This window comes from Bombina bombina, chromosome 4 (genome assembly GCF_027579735.1).
Source record: "Bombina bombina isolate aBomBom1 chromosome 4, aBomBom1.pri, whole genome shotgun sequence".
Classification (NCBI taxonomy): Eukaryota; Metazoa; Chordata; class Amphibia; order Anura; family Bombinatoridae; genus Bombina; species Bombina bombina.
The window spans coordinates 940,821,926-940,838,293 of record NC_069502.1 but is presented as its reverse complement, the minus strand read 5'-3'; the positions used below and the strand labels follow the sequence as shown (position 1 = coordinate 940,838,293).

The 16,368-nt window shown below is 43.0% G+C and overlaps 1 protein-coding gene across 1 annotated transcript in view; it reads left to right on the top strand.

Moving 5' to 3' along the window:
- MORN2 (MORN repeat containing 2) overlaps positions 1–16,368 on the top strand; it is a 116,419-nt gene that overhangs the window by 98,731 nt on the left and 1,320 nt on the right. The window lies entirely within an intron of this gene.

The following is a 16,368-nucleotide window of genomic DNA, read 5'->3' as shown; positions in this document are numbered from 1 at the left end:
TGCAGTGGTGCCCTATCTGGACGACATCCTAGTCCAGACGCCTTACTTACAGCAAGCAAGATTTCACACGGACATGGTGTTATCCTTCCCGCAATTTCACGGGTGGAAGGTAAATTTGGAAAAGAGTTCCTTAGTTCCATGCACAAGGGTAACTTTCTGGGAAACATAATAGATTTCATATCAATGAAGATTTTTCTGACAGGATGTCAGGAAATCAAAGATTATCGATACTTGTCCTTCAATCCATTCCTCGGCCTTCAGTAGCTCAGTGCATGGAGGTAATCGGACTGATAGTGGCGGCAATGGATCTCATCCTGTTTGCTCGGTTCCATCTCAAACCTCTGCAGTTAAGCATGCTCAGGCAATGGATCAGAGATTATACGGATTTGTCTCCTCAAATACTCCTGGAGCAGGAGACAAAGGATTCTCTTCAATGGTGGTTATCTATGGATCATCTCTCCCAGGGAACCTGCTTTCGCAGACCATCTTGGGTAATTGGGATAACAGATGCCAGCCTTCTAAGGTGGGGAGCAGTCTGGGGCTCCCTAAGGGCTTAGGGGGTTTGGACTCAGCCAGAGTCTGTTCTTCCTATAAACATTCTGGAGCTGAGAGTGATCTACAATGTTCTTCTGGCCTGGCCTCAGTTAGCCTTGGTCCAGTTTATCAGGTTCCAGTCGATCAAAATGACATCAGTGGCTTACATCAATCATCAGGGAGGAATGAGGAGTTCCATAGCGATGACAGAGGTATCCAAAATAATTCAGTGGGCGGAGGCCCATTCTTGCTGCCTGTCGGCAATCCACATCCCAGGGATGGAACAACTGGTAGGCGGATTTCCTGAGCAAGCAGACCTTTCATCCAGGGGAGAACTCCATCCGGAAGTGTTCTCCAGCTTTTTCCTCTGTTTGCTTTTCTTCCTCGGGTCATTGCTCGAATCAAGCAGGAGAGGGCTTTGTGATCCTCATAGCACCGACTTCGCCTCATAGGATTTGGTATGCAGATCTGGTGGACATGTCATCTCTGCCACCTTGGAGACGTCCGTTGAGGAAGGACCTTCTAATTCAAGGGCCCCTCCTTCACCCAAATATGGTTTATCTGATACTGACTGCTTGGAGATTGAACACTTAATATTATCCAAGCAGGGTTTTTCTGACTCGTTCATTGTGACCATGATTCAGGCTTGTAAGCCTGTCACTAGACAAATTTATCATAAGATATGGCGTAAATAGTTCTATTGGTCTGAATCCATGGGCTACTCATGGAGTAGATAGGATTCCTAGAATTTTGTCTTTTCTCCAAGAAGGTTTGGAGGAAGGTTTATCGTCAAGTACCCTAAAGGGTAAAAACTCTGTCTTTCTCTATTTTGTTACACAAATGTCTGGTAGATGTCCCAGATGTAAAATCGTTTTGTCAGGCCTTGGTCAGGATCAGGCCTGTGTTCAAACCAGTTACTCATCCATGGAGTCTGAATTTAGTTTTCAGAGTTCTTCAAGGGGCTCTGTTTGAGCCTATTCTTTCCTTTAGATATTAAGTTGTTATCTTGGAAAGTTTTGTTTCTTGTTGCTATTTCTTCTGCTCGGTGTCAGAGCTCTCGGCATTACAGTATAAGTCTCCTTATCTTATTTCTATTAGATAAGGTAGTTTTACGTACTAAATTAGGATTTTTTCCTAAGGTTGTTTCTGATTGGAACATTAATCACGAGATTGTTGTTCTTTTCTTGTGTCCTAATCCTTTTTCTCAGAAGGAAAGACTTCTGCTCAATTTGGACGTGGTCCGTGCTTTCAAGTTTTACCTGCAGGCGACTAAGGACTATCGTCAGTCTTCTTCTTTGTTTGTGGTTTTCTCAGGAAAACGCAAGGGACAGAAAGCTATGGCTACTTCTCTTTCTTTTTGGCTGGAGAGTATCTTACGTTTTGCATATGAGACTGCTGGACAGCAGCCTCCAGAGAGAGTTACAGCTCATTCTGTGAGAGCTGTTACTTCCTCATGGGCATTCAAAAATGAAGCTTCTGTGGAACAGATTTGCAAGGCTGCAACTTGGTCCTCTCTCTACATACTTTTTCAAAGTTTTTCAAGTTTGACACTTTTGCCTTGGCTGAGGCCGCTTTTGGGAGATAGGTTCTTAAAGCAGTGGTGCCTTCTGTTTAGGTTCCCTATCTTGTCCCTCCCGTATTATCTGTGTACTCTAGATTGTGTATTGAATCCCATTAGTAATTAAGATGATCCGTGGACTCATTGGGCGCGATCCGATATAGATCGCAGTTTGCAGCGCAAGCGAGGGAACCGGCGTCGCCCGCAGTTTCAGCTCGCAACTCGAGCTATCCCATATAAGTCGCCGTCCGATGCTAACGTGCCGTAAGTCTGACAAACCAGCGATGTCCAGAAATCTGCGCAAGTACAAATTTCTGGCGTCGCCAGTGACTTGCGGCACGTTAGAAACTGCCGGCGCCTATAAAACCTGACTAAAGTCTAAAACACCCGCACTGTCTAACACGCCTCCCTAACATAGCCCGACAAGTCTAACACGCCTCCCTAACATATCCCGACACGTCTAACCCTCTATCCGCTATCCCCCCTCACTATCCTAACAATAAAAAAGCTATTAACCCCTAAACCGTCGCTCCCGTACCCCGCCGCAACCTAATAAAGTTATTAACCCCTAAACCGCCGCTCCGTACCCCGCCGCAAGCTATATTATATCTATAACCCCCTAAAGTGAGCCCCTAACACCGCCGCCATCTATATTAAAATTATTGACCCCCAATGTAAGCCCCTTACACCGCCGCCATCTCTATTAAAATGATTAACCCCTAATTTAATCTACCTACCCCGCCGCCAGCTATATTATCTATATTAACCCTAAGTATATTATAGTTAATATAGGTATTACATTATATATATTAACTATATTAACCCTAATTATATTAGGGTTAATATAGTTAATATAGTTACTATAGTATTTATATTAACTATATTAACTCTATCTAACCCTAACACCCCTAACTAAATTTATATTAAATTAATCTAATTCATTTATAAACTAAAATATTCCTATTTAAATCTAAATACTTACCTATAAAATAAACCCTAAGATAGCTACAATATAATTAATAATTACATTGTAGCTATGTTAGGGTTAATATTTATTTTACAGGTAAATTGTTAATTATTTTAACTAGGTATAATAGATATTAAATAGTTATTAACTATTTAATATCTACCTAGTTAAAATAATTACCCAATTACCTGTAAAATAAATCCTAACCTAAGTTACAAATACACCTACACTATCAATAAATTAAATAAACTACAAACATCTATCTAAAAATACAATTAAATTAACTAAACTAAATTACAAAAACAAACAAACACTAAATTACAAAAAATAAAAAAAGATTACAAGATTTTAAGCTAATTACACCTATTCTAAGCCCCCTAATAAAATAATAAACCCCCAAAATAAAAAAAATTCCCTGCCCTATTCTAAATTAAACAAATTTCAAAGCTCTTTACCTTACCAGCCCTTAAAAGGGCCTTTTGTGGGGCATGCCCCAAAGAATTCAGCTCTTTTGCATACAAATACAATACCCCCCCCCCCATTACAACCCACCACCCACATACCCCTATTCTAAAACCACCCAAACCCCCCTTAAAAAAGCCTAACACTACCCCCCTGAAGATCTCCCTACCTTGTCTTCACCACACCGGGCCGAACTCCTGATCCGATCCGGGCGATGTCTTCCTCCAAGCGGCAAAGAAGAATTCTTCCTCCGGCGATGTCTTCCTCCAAGCGGCAAAGAAGAATTCTTCCTCCGGCGACGTCTTCCTCCAAGCGGCAGCAAAGTCTTCCTTCTTCCGGCGGCATCTTCAATCTTCTTTCTTCGCTCCGCCGCTGCGGAGCATCCATCCCGGCCGACTACTGAACTTGGAATGAGGTACCTTTAAATGACGTCATCCAAGATGGCGTCCGCCGAATTCCGATTGGCTGATAGGATTCTATCAGCCAATCGGAATTAAGTTAAAAAATCTGATTGGCTGATTGAATCAGCCAATCAGATTCAAGTTCAATCCGATTGGCTGATCCAATCAGCCAATCAGATTGAGCTCGCATTCTATTGGCTGATCGGAACAGCCAATAGAATGCGAGCTCAATCTGATTGGCTGATTGGATCAGCCAATCGGATTGAACTTGAATCTGATTGGCTGATTCAATCAGCCAATCAGATTTTTTTAACTTAATTCCGATTGGCTGATAGAATCCTATCAGCCAATCGGAATTCGGCGGACGCCATCTTGGATGACGTCATTTAAAGGTACCTCATTCCAAGTTCAATAGTCGGCCGGGATGGATGCTCCGCAGCGGCGGAGCGAAGAAAGAAGATTGAAGATGCCGCCGGAAAAAGGAAGACTTTGCTGCCGCTTGGAGGAAGACGTCGCCGGAGGAAGAATTCTTCTTTGCCGCTTGGAGGAAGACATCGCCGGAGGAAGAATTCTTCTTTGCCGCTTGGAGGAAGACATCGCCCGGATCGGATCAGGAGTTCGGCCCGGTGTGGTGAAGACAAGGTAGGGAGATCTTCAGGGGGGTAGTGTTAGGCTTTTTTAAGGGGGGTTTGGGTGGTTTTAGAATAGGGGTATGTGGGTGGTGGGTTGTAATGGGGGGGGGGTATTGTATTTGTATGCAAAAGAGCTGAATTCTTTGGGGCATGCCCCACAAAATGGGGCATGCCCCACAAAAGGCCCTTTTAAGGGCTGGTAAGGTAAAGAGCTTTGAAATTTGTTTAATTTAGAATAGGGCAGGGAATTTTTTTTATTTTGGGGGTTTATTATTTTATTAGGGGGCTTAGAATAGGTGTAATTAGCTTAAAAATCTTGTAATCTTTTTTTATTTTTTGTAATTTAGTGTTTTTTTTTTTGTAATTTAGTTTAGTTAATTTAATTGTATTTTTAGATAGATGTTTGTAGTTTATTTAATTTATTGATAGTGTAGGTGTATTTGTAACTTAGGTTAGGATTTATTTTACAGGTAATTGGGTAATTATTTTAACTAGGTAGATATTAAATAGTTAATAACTATTTAATACCTATTATACCTAGTTAAAATAATTAACAATTTACCTGTAAAATAAATATTAACCCTAACATAGCTACAATGTAATTATTAATTATATTGTAGCTATCTTAGGGTTTATTTTATAGGTAAGTATTTAGATTTAAATAGGAATATTTTAGTTTATAAATGAATTAGATTAATTTAATATAAATTTAGTTAGGGGTGTTAGGGTTAGATAGAGTTAATATAGTTAATATAAATACTATAGTAACTATATTAACTATATTAACCCTAATATAATTAGGGTTAATATAGTTAATATATATAATGTAATACCTATATTAACTATAATATACTTAGGGTTAATATAGATAATATAGCTGGCGGCGGGGTAGGTAGATTAAATAAGGGGTTAATCATTTTAATAGAGATGGCGGCGGTGTAAGGGGCTTACATTAGGGGTTAATAATATTAATATAGCTGGCGGCGGTATAGGGGGATTAGATTAGGGGTTAATAATTTTTATATAGGTGGCGGCGGTGTAAGGGGTCAGATTAGGGGATAGATAAGGTAGATGGCGGCGGTTTTAGGGGCTCACAGTAGGGGGTTAGTTTATGTAGATGGCGGCGGGGTCCGGGAGCGGCGGTTTAGGGGTTAATAACTTTATTAGGGATTTCGGGGGCGGGGGGGGATCGCGGTTGACAGGGAGATAGACATTGCGCATGCGTTAGGTGTTAGGTTTATTTTAGAAGATCGCGGTTGACAGGGAGATAGACATTGCGCATGCGTTAGGTGTTAGGTTTATTTTAGAAGATCGCGGTTGACAGGGAGATAGACATTGCGCATGCGTTAGGTGTTAGGTTTATTTTAGCAGCCAGTTTAGGGAGTTACGGGGCTCCAATAGTCAGCGTAAGGCTTCTTACGGCTGCTTTTTGTGGCGAGGTGAAAATGGAGTAAGTTTTCTCCATTTTCGCCACGTAAGTCCTTACGCTGCATATTGGATACCAAACTGCGCGGGTTTGGTATACCTGCCTATGGCCCAAAAAACTACGGGCGACGGCAGAAATATATGCGCGTAACTTCTAGGTTACGCCGTATATGTGATACCAAACCCGCGCAAATATTGGCGTCGCCGGCTTTTGCGGGCGACGATTTTTATCGGATGGACCCCATTGTGTCTTAAAAAAGCTTACCTAATAAATGTTTTTCTTTTTTGACACAATGAGTCCACGGCCCGCTCTGTTCTTTTAGACAGGTTGTGGGTTATTGTAAACTTCAGACACCTTTGCACCTTGGCTTTTCCTTTCTCTTCCTAACTTCGGTCGAATGACTGGAGTGGGAGGGAAGGGAGGAGCTATTTAACAGCTCTGCTGTGGTGCTCTTTGCCTCCTCCTGCTGACAAGGAGGTGAATATCACATTAGTAATTAAGATGATCCGTGGACTCATCATGTCAAAAAAGAAATACATTTATTAGGTAAGCATAAATTTTCTTTTTTTTTTAACCATATTTAGCGCTAGTTATATGCCTGTCTTGGCTTACAGTGTGTTCAGCTAGCTCCCAGTAGTGCATTGCTGATCCTTTATGTCATTCCTTTAAAGTCAACTTTTAATTACCTATAAATGACCAGAATACAAGTGGAGTGCTAATGTTAGCCCAAGGAGCGTAAATGTGATCAAATCTATATTACAAGTGGCACGCTGTTTAAATTACCACAAATTTGTTTGCACAAACTCGCTGTAATTTACCCTCCCCATATCTTCTATGGGCAGTATTGTAGCGTCAATGTTCTCTCGTATTACAAGTTGAAAGAAAATGTGATCGCTCAAACGCAATAGCATTTAACGATCAAACTTTTTACTTAACCAAACTTGTTTGGCTGGAGGAAACAGTTGCACTAAACTATTCTATTAACCCCTAAACAGCCACCCCCCTTGCAAACTATCCCAGTAATCTATTAACCTCTTAATCATCAAAATCCCCATTGCAAAGTACCCCTCTACATTATTAACCCCTAAACCACCATAACCCCCATCACAAAATATCCACTTACATTTAAACCCCCTAACCAGTTAATCTCCCTAACCTAACACCCCCTAAGTAACCAGAAAAAAACCCCAACCTAAAATACATGAAAAAACCTCAAATGTACCATTACAGAATTTTTTTTATGAAAAAACAAAAACAAAAACAGTTATGTCTATTCTAAAACTAAAGCCCCACTTAAAAACAAAAAACAACCCAAAATAAAAAAAAACTATACTAACCTAATCTAAACTATAGCAATAGCCCTTAGAAGGGCTTTTTGTAGAACATTGCCCTAAAGTGATTGAGCTTTTATTTACAAAACAAAATGCTATCCCATTCTACAAGTCACCTCCCCAAAAAAAATCTATAAAAAAACCCTCTCTAAAAATTGCCTTGCAAAGGGTATTTGGGTAGCATTGCCCTAGAAGGGCAGTTAGCTCTTTTTCTGCCCAAAAACACCCCAAAAAACTATTCTAAAAAAAAACACCCAAAAAAAGCCTCTCACTAAACCCCAAAGATGGTACTCACCAAACTTGAATCCGGATCCTACTTGATCGCCAACTGTGCTGCTCCTCTTCTACCCGGCGGCAGCGGTCTATTTTCATCCCGGTTTCGGTCTTCTATCTTCATCCATCTTCTTATATTCGGATCTTCTGTCCCAGATGTCCTCTTTTTGCGGTCACCTGCCACACAATGAATTTTGGATGCGAGGCAACCCCTTTATATAGGGGTACCCTTGCATTCCTATTGGCTGATTTTCAAATTCAAATCAGTCAATAGAATTAAAGCTTTTTCTATTGGTTGATTTGAATTTGAAAATGAAAATCAGCCAATAGGAATCCTTGCACTAATGATAGTGTTCCACTCGTAATCTAACCCTTACTGTACAACATACATTTTTAGGAATGTTTATGTCCCTTTATACATCCCTCTTTAATTCCCTTTCATCCTTCATCATATGTTTTTTTTTTTTTTTTTTTTTTTAAAAAAAGCTTTATTTAATGAACTTGCATTACAGAACACATTCTACATTTTTCAGAATCTACAGCTTCCAGCATGACACCCAATCAGTGTCGGAATCATATGTTTTAATTTTACCTCCAATGTTTCTAACACTTTTTTTATTCTTCACCTTTTTACATGTACATTGCATATTCTCATTGTGAACATTTGTTACAGAGTTATAATAGAGAAAAGTAAAAAGAAATCTTTTTTATTTTTTATTAAACAAACTAGTCCTAAAGCCCGTTCACACAGGCTATTTTTTGCAGTGCAGCGGTCCCACCCCTTGCTCTCTCTCTCCCCCTCTCTTTTGCTCTCTCTCCCCCCTCTCTTTTTGCTCTCTCTCTCTCCCCCTCTCTTTTGCACTCTCTCCCCCTCTCTTTTGCGCTCTCTCTCGCTCCACCTCTCTTTTGCTCTCTCTCTCCCCCTCTTTTGCTCTTTCTCCCCCTCTTTTGCTCCCTCTCTCCCCTTCTTTTGTTCCCTCTCTCCCCCTCTCTTTTGCTTTCTCTCCCCCTCTCTTTAGCTTTCTCTCCCCCCTCTCTTTTGCTTTCTCTCCCCTCTCTTTTGCTTTCTCTCCCCCCTCTCTTTTGCTTTCTCTCCCCCTCTCTTTTGCTTTCTCTCCCCCCTCTCTTTTGTTTTCTCTCCCCCCTCTCTTTTGCTCTCTCTCCCCTCTCTTTTGCGCTCTCTCTCTCTCCACCTCTCTTTTGCGCTCTCTCCCCCTCTCTTTTGCGCTCTCTCTCTCTCTCTCCACCTCTCTTTTGCTCCCTCTCTCCCTCTCTCTTTTGCTTTCTCTCCCCCTCTCTTTTGCTCTCTCCCCCTCTCTTTTGCTTTCTCTCCCCCCTCTCTTTTGCTTTCTCTCCCCCTTCTCTTTTGCTTTCTCTCCACCCTCTCTTTTGCTCTCTCTCCCCCCTCTCTTTTTGCTCTCTCTCTCTCCCCCTCTCTTTTGCACTCTCTCCCCCTCTCTTTTGCGCTCTCTCTCGCTCCACCTCTCTTTTGCTCTCTCTCTCCCCCTCTTTTGCTTTTTCTCCCCCTCTTTTGCTCCCTCTCTCCCCTTCTTTTGTTCCCTCTCTCCCCCTCTCTTTTGCTTTCTCTCCCCCTCTCTTTAGCTTTCTCTCCCCCCTCTCTTTTGCTTTCTCTCCCCTCTCTTTTGCTTTCTCTCCCCCCTCTCTTTTGCTTTCTCTCCCCCTCTCTTTTGCTTTCTCTCCCCCCTCTCTTTTGTTTTCTCTCCCCCCTCTCTTTTGCTCTCTCTCCCCTCTCTTTTGCGCTCTCTCTCTCTCCACCTCTCTTTTGCGCTCTCTCCCCCTCTCTTTTGCGCTCTCTCTCTCTCTCCACCTCTCTTTTGCTCCCTCTCTCCCTCTCTCTTTTGCTTTCTCTCCCCCTCTCTTTTGCTCTCTCTCCCTCTCTTTTGCTTTCTCTCCCCCCTCTCTTTTGCTTTCTCTCCCCCTTCTCTTTTGCTTTCTCTCCACCCTCTCTTTTGCTCTCTCTCCCCCTCTCTTTTGCTCTCTCTCCGCCTCTCTTTTGCGCTCTCTGTCTCCCCCCTCTCTTTTTGATCTCTCTCTCCCCTCTCTTTTTGCTCTCTCTCCCCCTCTCTTTTGCGCTCTCTCCCCCTCTCTTTTGCGCTCTCTCCCCCTCTCTTTTGCGCTCTCTCGCTCCACCTCTCTTTTGTTCTCTCTCTCCCCCCTCTCTTTTACGCCCTCCCCCCCCCTCTCTTTTGCTCCCTCTCTCCCCCTCTCTTTTGCTCCCTCTCCCCCTCTCTTTTGCTTTCTCTCCCCCTCTCTTTTGCTTTCTCTCCCCCCTCTCTTTTGCTCTCTCTCCCCCCTCTCTTTTGCTCTCTCTCTCTTTTACACCCTCTCTCGCCCCCCTCTCTTTTGCATTCTCTCTCCCCATCTCTTTTGTGTGCTCTCTCTCCCCCGCTCTTTTACGCTCTCTCTTCCCCTCTCTTTTGCGCTCTCTCTCCCCCTCTCTTTTGTGCTCTCTCTCTCCCCCCTCTCTTTTACGCTCTCTCTCCCCCCCTCTCTTTTGCGCTCTCTCTCCCCCTCTCTTTTGCTCTGTCTCTCTCTCCTTTTCGCCAACATTGGTGTGTCCGGTCCACGGCGTCATCCTTACTTGTGGGATATTCTCTTCCCCAACAGGAAATGGCAAAGAGTCCCAGCAAAGCTGGTCACATGATCCCTCCTAGGCTCCGCCCACCCCAGTCATTCTCTTTGCCGTTGCACAGGCAACATCTCCACGGAGATGGTTAAGAGTTTTTTGGTGTTTAAATGTAGTTTTATTCTTCTATCAAGTGTTTGTTATTTTAAAATAGTGCTGGTATGTACTATTTACTCTGAAACAGAAAAGGATGAAGATTTCTGTTTGTAAGAGGAAGATGATTTTAGCAGACAGTAACTGAAATCAATTGCTGTTTCCACACAGGACTGTTGAGATGAAGTAACTTCAGTTGGGGGAAACAGTTAGCAGTCTTTTCTGCTTAAGGTATGACTAGCCATATTTCTAACAAGACCATGTAATGCTGGAAGGCTGTCATTTCCCCTCATGGGGACCAGTAAGCCATTTTCTTAGTTAAACATAAAAGAATAAAGGGCTTCAAAAAGGGCTTAAAAACTGGTAGACATTTTTCTGGGCTAAAACAATTGCTTTACTAGGCATATTATGCAGATTCTAACTAATTATTGGTATTATAATCTTGGGGAACGTTTAGAAAAACGGCAGGCACTGTGTTGGACACCTTTTTCAGATGGGGGCCTTTCTAGTTATAGACAGAGCCTCATTCTGGGACTGTATAGGGGTTAAATGTAAAAACGGCTCCGGTTCCGTTAATTTAAGGGTTAAAGCTCTGAAATTTGGTGTGCAATACTTTTAATGCTTTAAGACACTGTGGTGAAATTTTGGTGAATTTTGAACAATTCCTTCATACTTTTTCACATATTCAGTAATAAAGTGTTTTCAGTTTGAAATTTAAAGTGACAGTAACGGTTTTATTTTAAAACGTTTTTTGTGCTTTGTTGACAAGTTTAAGCCTGTTTAACATGTCTGTACCATCAGATAAGCTATGTTCTATATGTATGAAAGCCAATGTGTCTCCCCATTTAAATTTATGTGATAATTGTGCCATAGTGTCCAAACAAAGTAAGGACAGTATTGCAACAGATAATGATATTGCCCAAGATGATTCCTCAAATGAGGGGAGTAAACATGATACTACATCATCCCCTACTGTGTCTACACCAGTTATGCCCACACAGGAGGCCCCTAGTACATCTAGTGCTCCAATACTTATTACCATGCAACAATTAACGGCTGTAATGGATAACTCCATAGCAAATCTTTTATCCAAAACGCCTACTTATCAGAGAAAGCGCGATTGCTCTGTTTTAAACACTGAAGAGCAAGAGGACGCTGATGATAACTGTTCTGACATACCCTCACACCAATCTCAAGGGGCCATGAGGGAGGTTTTGTCTGATGGAGAAATTTCAGATTCAGGAAAAATTTCTCATCAAGCTGAACCTGATGTTGTGACATTTAAATTTAAATTAGAACATCTCCGCGCACTGCTTAAGGAGGTGTTATCTACTCTGGATGATTGTGACAATTTGGTAATTCCAGAGAAATTATGTAAGATGGACAAGTTCCTAGAGGTTCCGGTGCCCCCCGACGCTTTTCCTATACCCAAGCGGGTGGCGGACATAGTAAATAAAGAGTGGGAAAGGCCTGGCATACCTTTTGTTCCCCCCCTATATTTAAGAAATTATTTCCTATAGTCGACCCCAGAAAGGACTTATGGCAGACAGTCCCCAAGGTCGAGGGGGCGGTTTCTACTCTAAACAAACGCACTAATATTCCTATCGAAGATAGTTGTGCTTTCAAAGATCCTATGGATAAGAAATTAGAGGGTTTGCTTAAAAAGATTTTTGTACAGCAAGGTTACCTCCTAAAACCAATTTCATGCATTGTTCCTGTCACTACGGCAGCGTGTTTCTGGTTCGAGGAACTAGAAAAATCGCTCAGTAAAGAATCTTCGTATGAGGAGGTTATGGACAGAGTTCAAGCACTTAAATTGGCTAACTCTTTTGTTTTAGATGCCGCTTTGCAATTAGCTAGATTAGCGGCGAAAAATTCAGGGTTTGCTGTCGTGGCGCGCAGAGTGCTTTGGCTAAAGTCTTGGTCAGCGGATGTGTCTTCCAAGACAAAATTGCTTAACATTCCTTTCAAAGGTAAAACATTATTTGGACCTGATTTGAAAGAGATTATTTCAGACATCACTGGGGGAAAGGGCCACGCCCTCCCACAGGATAGGTCTTTTAAGGCTAATAATAAGCCTAATTTTCGTCCCTTTCGCAGAAACGGACCAGTCTCTAATTCTGTATCCTCTAAGCAAGAGGGTAATACTTCACAACCCAAACCAGCCTGGAAACCAATGCAAGGCTGGAACAAGGGTAAGCAGGCCAAGAAGCCTACCACTGCTACCAAAACAGCATGAAGGGATAGCCCCCGATCCGGGACCGGATCTAGTGGGGGGCAGACTTTCTCTCTTTGCTCAGGCTTGGGCAAGAGATGTTCAGGATCCTTGGGCGCTAGAAATAGTTTCTCAAGGTTATCTCCTGGAATTCAAGGAACTACCCCCAAGGGGAAGGTTCCACAGGTCTCAATTATCTTCAAACCAAATAAAGAGACAGGCATTCTTACATTGTGTAGAAGACCTGTTAAAGATGGGAGTGATACATCCAGTTCCAATAAGAGAACAAGGAATGGGATTTTATTCCAATCTGTTCATAGTTCCCAAAAAAGAGGGAACATTCAGACCAATTTTGGATCTAAAGATCCTAAACAAATTTCTCAGGGTACCATCGTTCAAAATGGAAACTATTCGAACGATCCTACCTACTATCCAGGAAAATCAATTTATGACTACCGTGGATTTAAAGGATGCGTACCTACATATTCCTATCCACAAGGAACATCATCAGTTCCTAAGGTTCGCTTTTCTGGACAAGCATTACCAGTTTGTGGCACTTCCATTTGGATTAGCCACTGCTCCAAGGATTTTCACAAAGGTACTAGGGTCCCTTCTAGCGGTTCTAAGACCAAGGGGCATTGCAGTAGTACCTTACTTGGACGACATCCTGATTCAAGCGTCGTCCCTGTCAAAAGCAAAGGCTCATACGGACATCGTCCTAGCCTTTCTCAGATCTCACGGATGGAAGGTGAACAAAGAAAAAAGTTCTCTGTCCCCGTCAACAAGAGTTCCCTTCTTGGGAACAGTAATAGATTCCTTAGAAATTAGGATTTTTCTGACAGAGGTCAGAAAATCAAAACTTCTAAGCTCTTGTCAAGTACTTCATTCTGTTCCTCGTCCTTCCATAGCGCAGTGCATGGAAGTAATAGGATTGATGGTTGCAACAATGGACATAGTTCCTTTTGCACGAATTCATCTAAGACCATTACAACTGTGCATGCTCAGACAGTGGAATGGGGATTATACAGACTTGTCTCCGACGATTCAAGTAGATCAAAAGACCAGAGATTCACTCCGTTGGTGGCTGACCCTGGACAATCTGTCACAGGGAATGAGCTTCCGCAGACCAGAGTGGGTCATTGTCACGACCGACGCCAGCCTAGTGGGCTGGGGCGCGGTCTGGGAATCCCTGAAAGCTCAGGGTCTATGGTATCGGGAAGAGTCTCTTCTCCTGATAAACATTCTGGAACTGAGAGCGATATTCAATGCTCTCAGAGCTTGGCCTCAACTAGCAAAGGCCAAATTCATAAGGTTTCAGTCAGACAACATGACGACCGTTGCATATATCAATCATCAGGGGGGAACAAGGACTTCCCTGGTGATGAAAGAAGTGACCAAGATAATTCAATGGGCGGAGGATCACTCCTGCCACTTGTCTGCGATCCACATCCCAGGAGTGGAAAATTGGGAAGCGGATTTTCTGAGTCGTCAGACATTCCATCCGGGGGAGTGGGAACTCCATCCGGAAATCTTTGCCCAAATAACTCAATTATGGGGCATTCCAGACATCGATCTGATGGCGTCTCGTCAGAACTTCAAGGTTCCTTGCTACGGGTCCAGATCCAGGGATCCCAAGGTGACCCTAGTAGATGCACTAGTAGCACCTTGGACCTTCAACCTAGCTTATGTATTCCCACCGTTTCCTCTCATCCCCAGGCTGGTAGCCAGGATCAATCAGGAGAGGGCCTCGGTGATCTTGATAGCTCCTGCGTGGCCACGCAGGACTTGGTATGCAGACCTGGTCAATATGTCATCGGCTCCACCATGGAAGCTACCTTTGAGACAGGACCTTCTTGTTCAGGGTCCATTCGAACATCCGAATCTGGTTTCCCTCCAACTGACGGCTTGGAGATTGAACGCTTGATTTTATCAAAGTGTGGGTTTTCAGATTCTGTAATAGATACTCTGATTCAGGCTAGAAAGCCTGTAACTAGAAAAATTTACCATAAAATATGGAAAAAATATATCTGTTGGTGTGAATCTAAAGGATTCCCATGGAACAAAATAAAAATTCCTAAGATTCTATCCTTTCTACAAGAAGGTTTGGAGAAAGGATTATCTGCAAGTTCTCTGAAGGGACAGATCTCTGCTTTATCTGTTTTACTTCACAAAAGACTGGCAGCTGTGCCAGATGTTCAAGCATTTGTTCAGGCTCTGGTTAGGATCAAGCCTGTTTACAGACCTTTGACTCCTCCCTGGTCTAAATCTAGTTCTTTCAGTTCTTCAAGGGGTTCCGTTTGAACCCTTACATTCCGTAGATATTAAGTTATTATCTTGGAAAGTTTTGTTTTTGGTTGCAATTTCTTCTGCTAGAAGAGTTTCAGAGTTATCTGCTCTGCAGTGTTCTCCGCCCTATCTGGTGTTCCATGCAGATAAGGTGGTTTTGCGTACTAAGCCTGGTTTTCTTCCGAAAGTTGTTTCCAACAAAAATATTAACCAGGAGATAGTTGTACCTTCTTTGTGTCCGAATCCAGTTTCAAAGAAGGAACGTTTGTTACACAATTTGGACGTAGTCCGTGCTCTAAAATTCTATTTAGAGGCTACTAAAGATTTCAGACAAACATCTTCCTTGTTTGTTGTTTATTCTGGTAAAAGGAGAGGTCAAAAAGCGACTTCTACCTCTCTTTCCTTTTGGCTTAAAAGCATTATCCGATTGGCTTATGAGACTGCCGGACGGCAGCCTCCTGAAAGAATCACAGCTCACTCCACTAGGGCTGTGGCTTCCACATGGGCCTTCAAGAACGAGGCTTCTGTTGACCAGATATGTAAGGCAGCGACTTGGTCTTCACTGCACACTTTTGCCAAATTTTACAAATTTGATACTTTTGCTTCTTCGGAGGCTATTTTTGGGAGAAAGGTTTTGCAAGCCGTGGTGCCTTCCATTTAGGTGACCTGTTTTGCTCCCTCCCTTCATCCGTGTCCTAAAGCTTTGGTATTGGTTCCCACAAGTAAGGATGACGCCGTGGACCGGACACACCAATGTTGGAGAAAACAGAATTTATGCTTACCTGATAAATTACTTTCTCCAACGGTGTGTCCGGTCCACGGCCCGCCCTGGTTTTTTAATCAGGTCTGATGAATTATTTTCTCTAACTACAGTCACCACGGTATCATATGGTTTCTCCTATATATATTTCCTCCTGTCCGTCGGTCGAATGACTGGGGTGGGCGGAGCCTAGGAGGGATCATGTGACCAGCTTTGCTGGGACTCTTTGCCATTTCCTGTTGGGGAAGAGAATATCCCACAAGTAAGGATGACGCCGTGGACCGGACACACCGTTGGAGAAAGTAATTTATCAGGTAAGCATAAATTCTGTTTTTTTTTCTCTCTCTCTCCATCCCTCTCTTTTGCTCTCTCTCTCCCCCCTCTCTCCCCCTCTCTTTTGCTCTGTCTCTCTCTCCTCTTTTGTTCTCTCTCTACATCCCTCTCTTTTGCTCTCTTTCTCCCCATCTCTATTGCTCTCCCCCCTCTCTTTTGCTCTCTCTCCCACTCTCTTTTTCTCTCTCTCCCCCTCTCTTTTTCTCTCTTTCCCCTCTATTTTGCTCTCTCCCCCCCCTCTTCTGCACTTTCCCCTCTCTTCTGCTCTTCCCCCTTTCCTATCTCTTTTTGTCTCTCCCCCTCTCTTTCTATTTCTCTTCCCTCTCTGTTGCACAGACTGCGCCCGGCCATGCCCCCGTCACACCCGGCCACGCCCACACTCCCGTTCCGGTGACGCCTACTTTCGCTGCAAACAGCATGGATTGTCAGGTAAGGCCAGGTGTGTTTGTC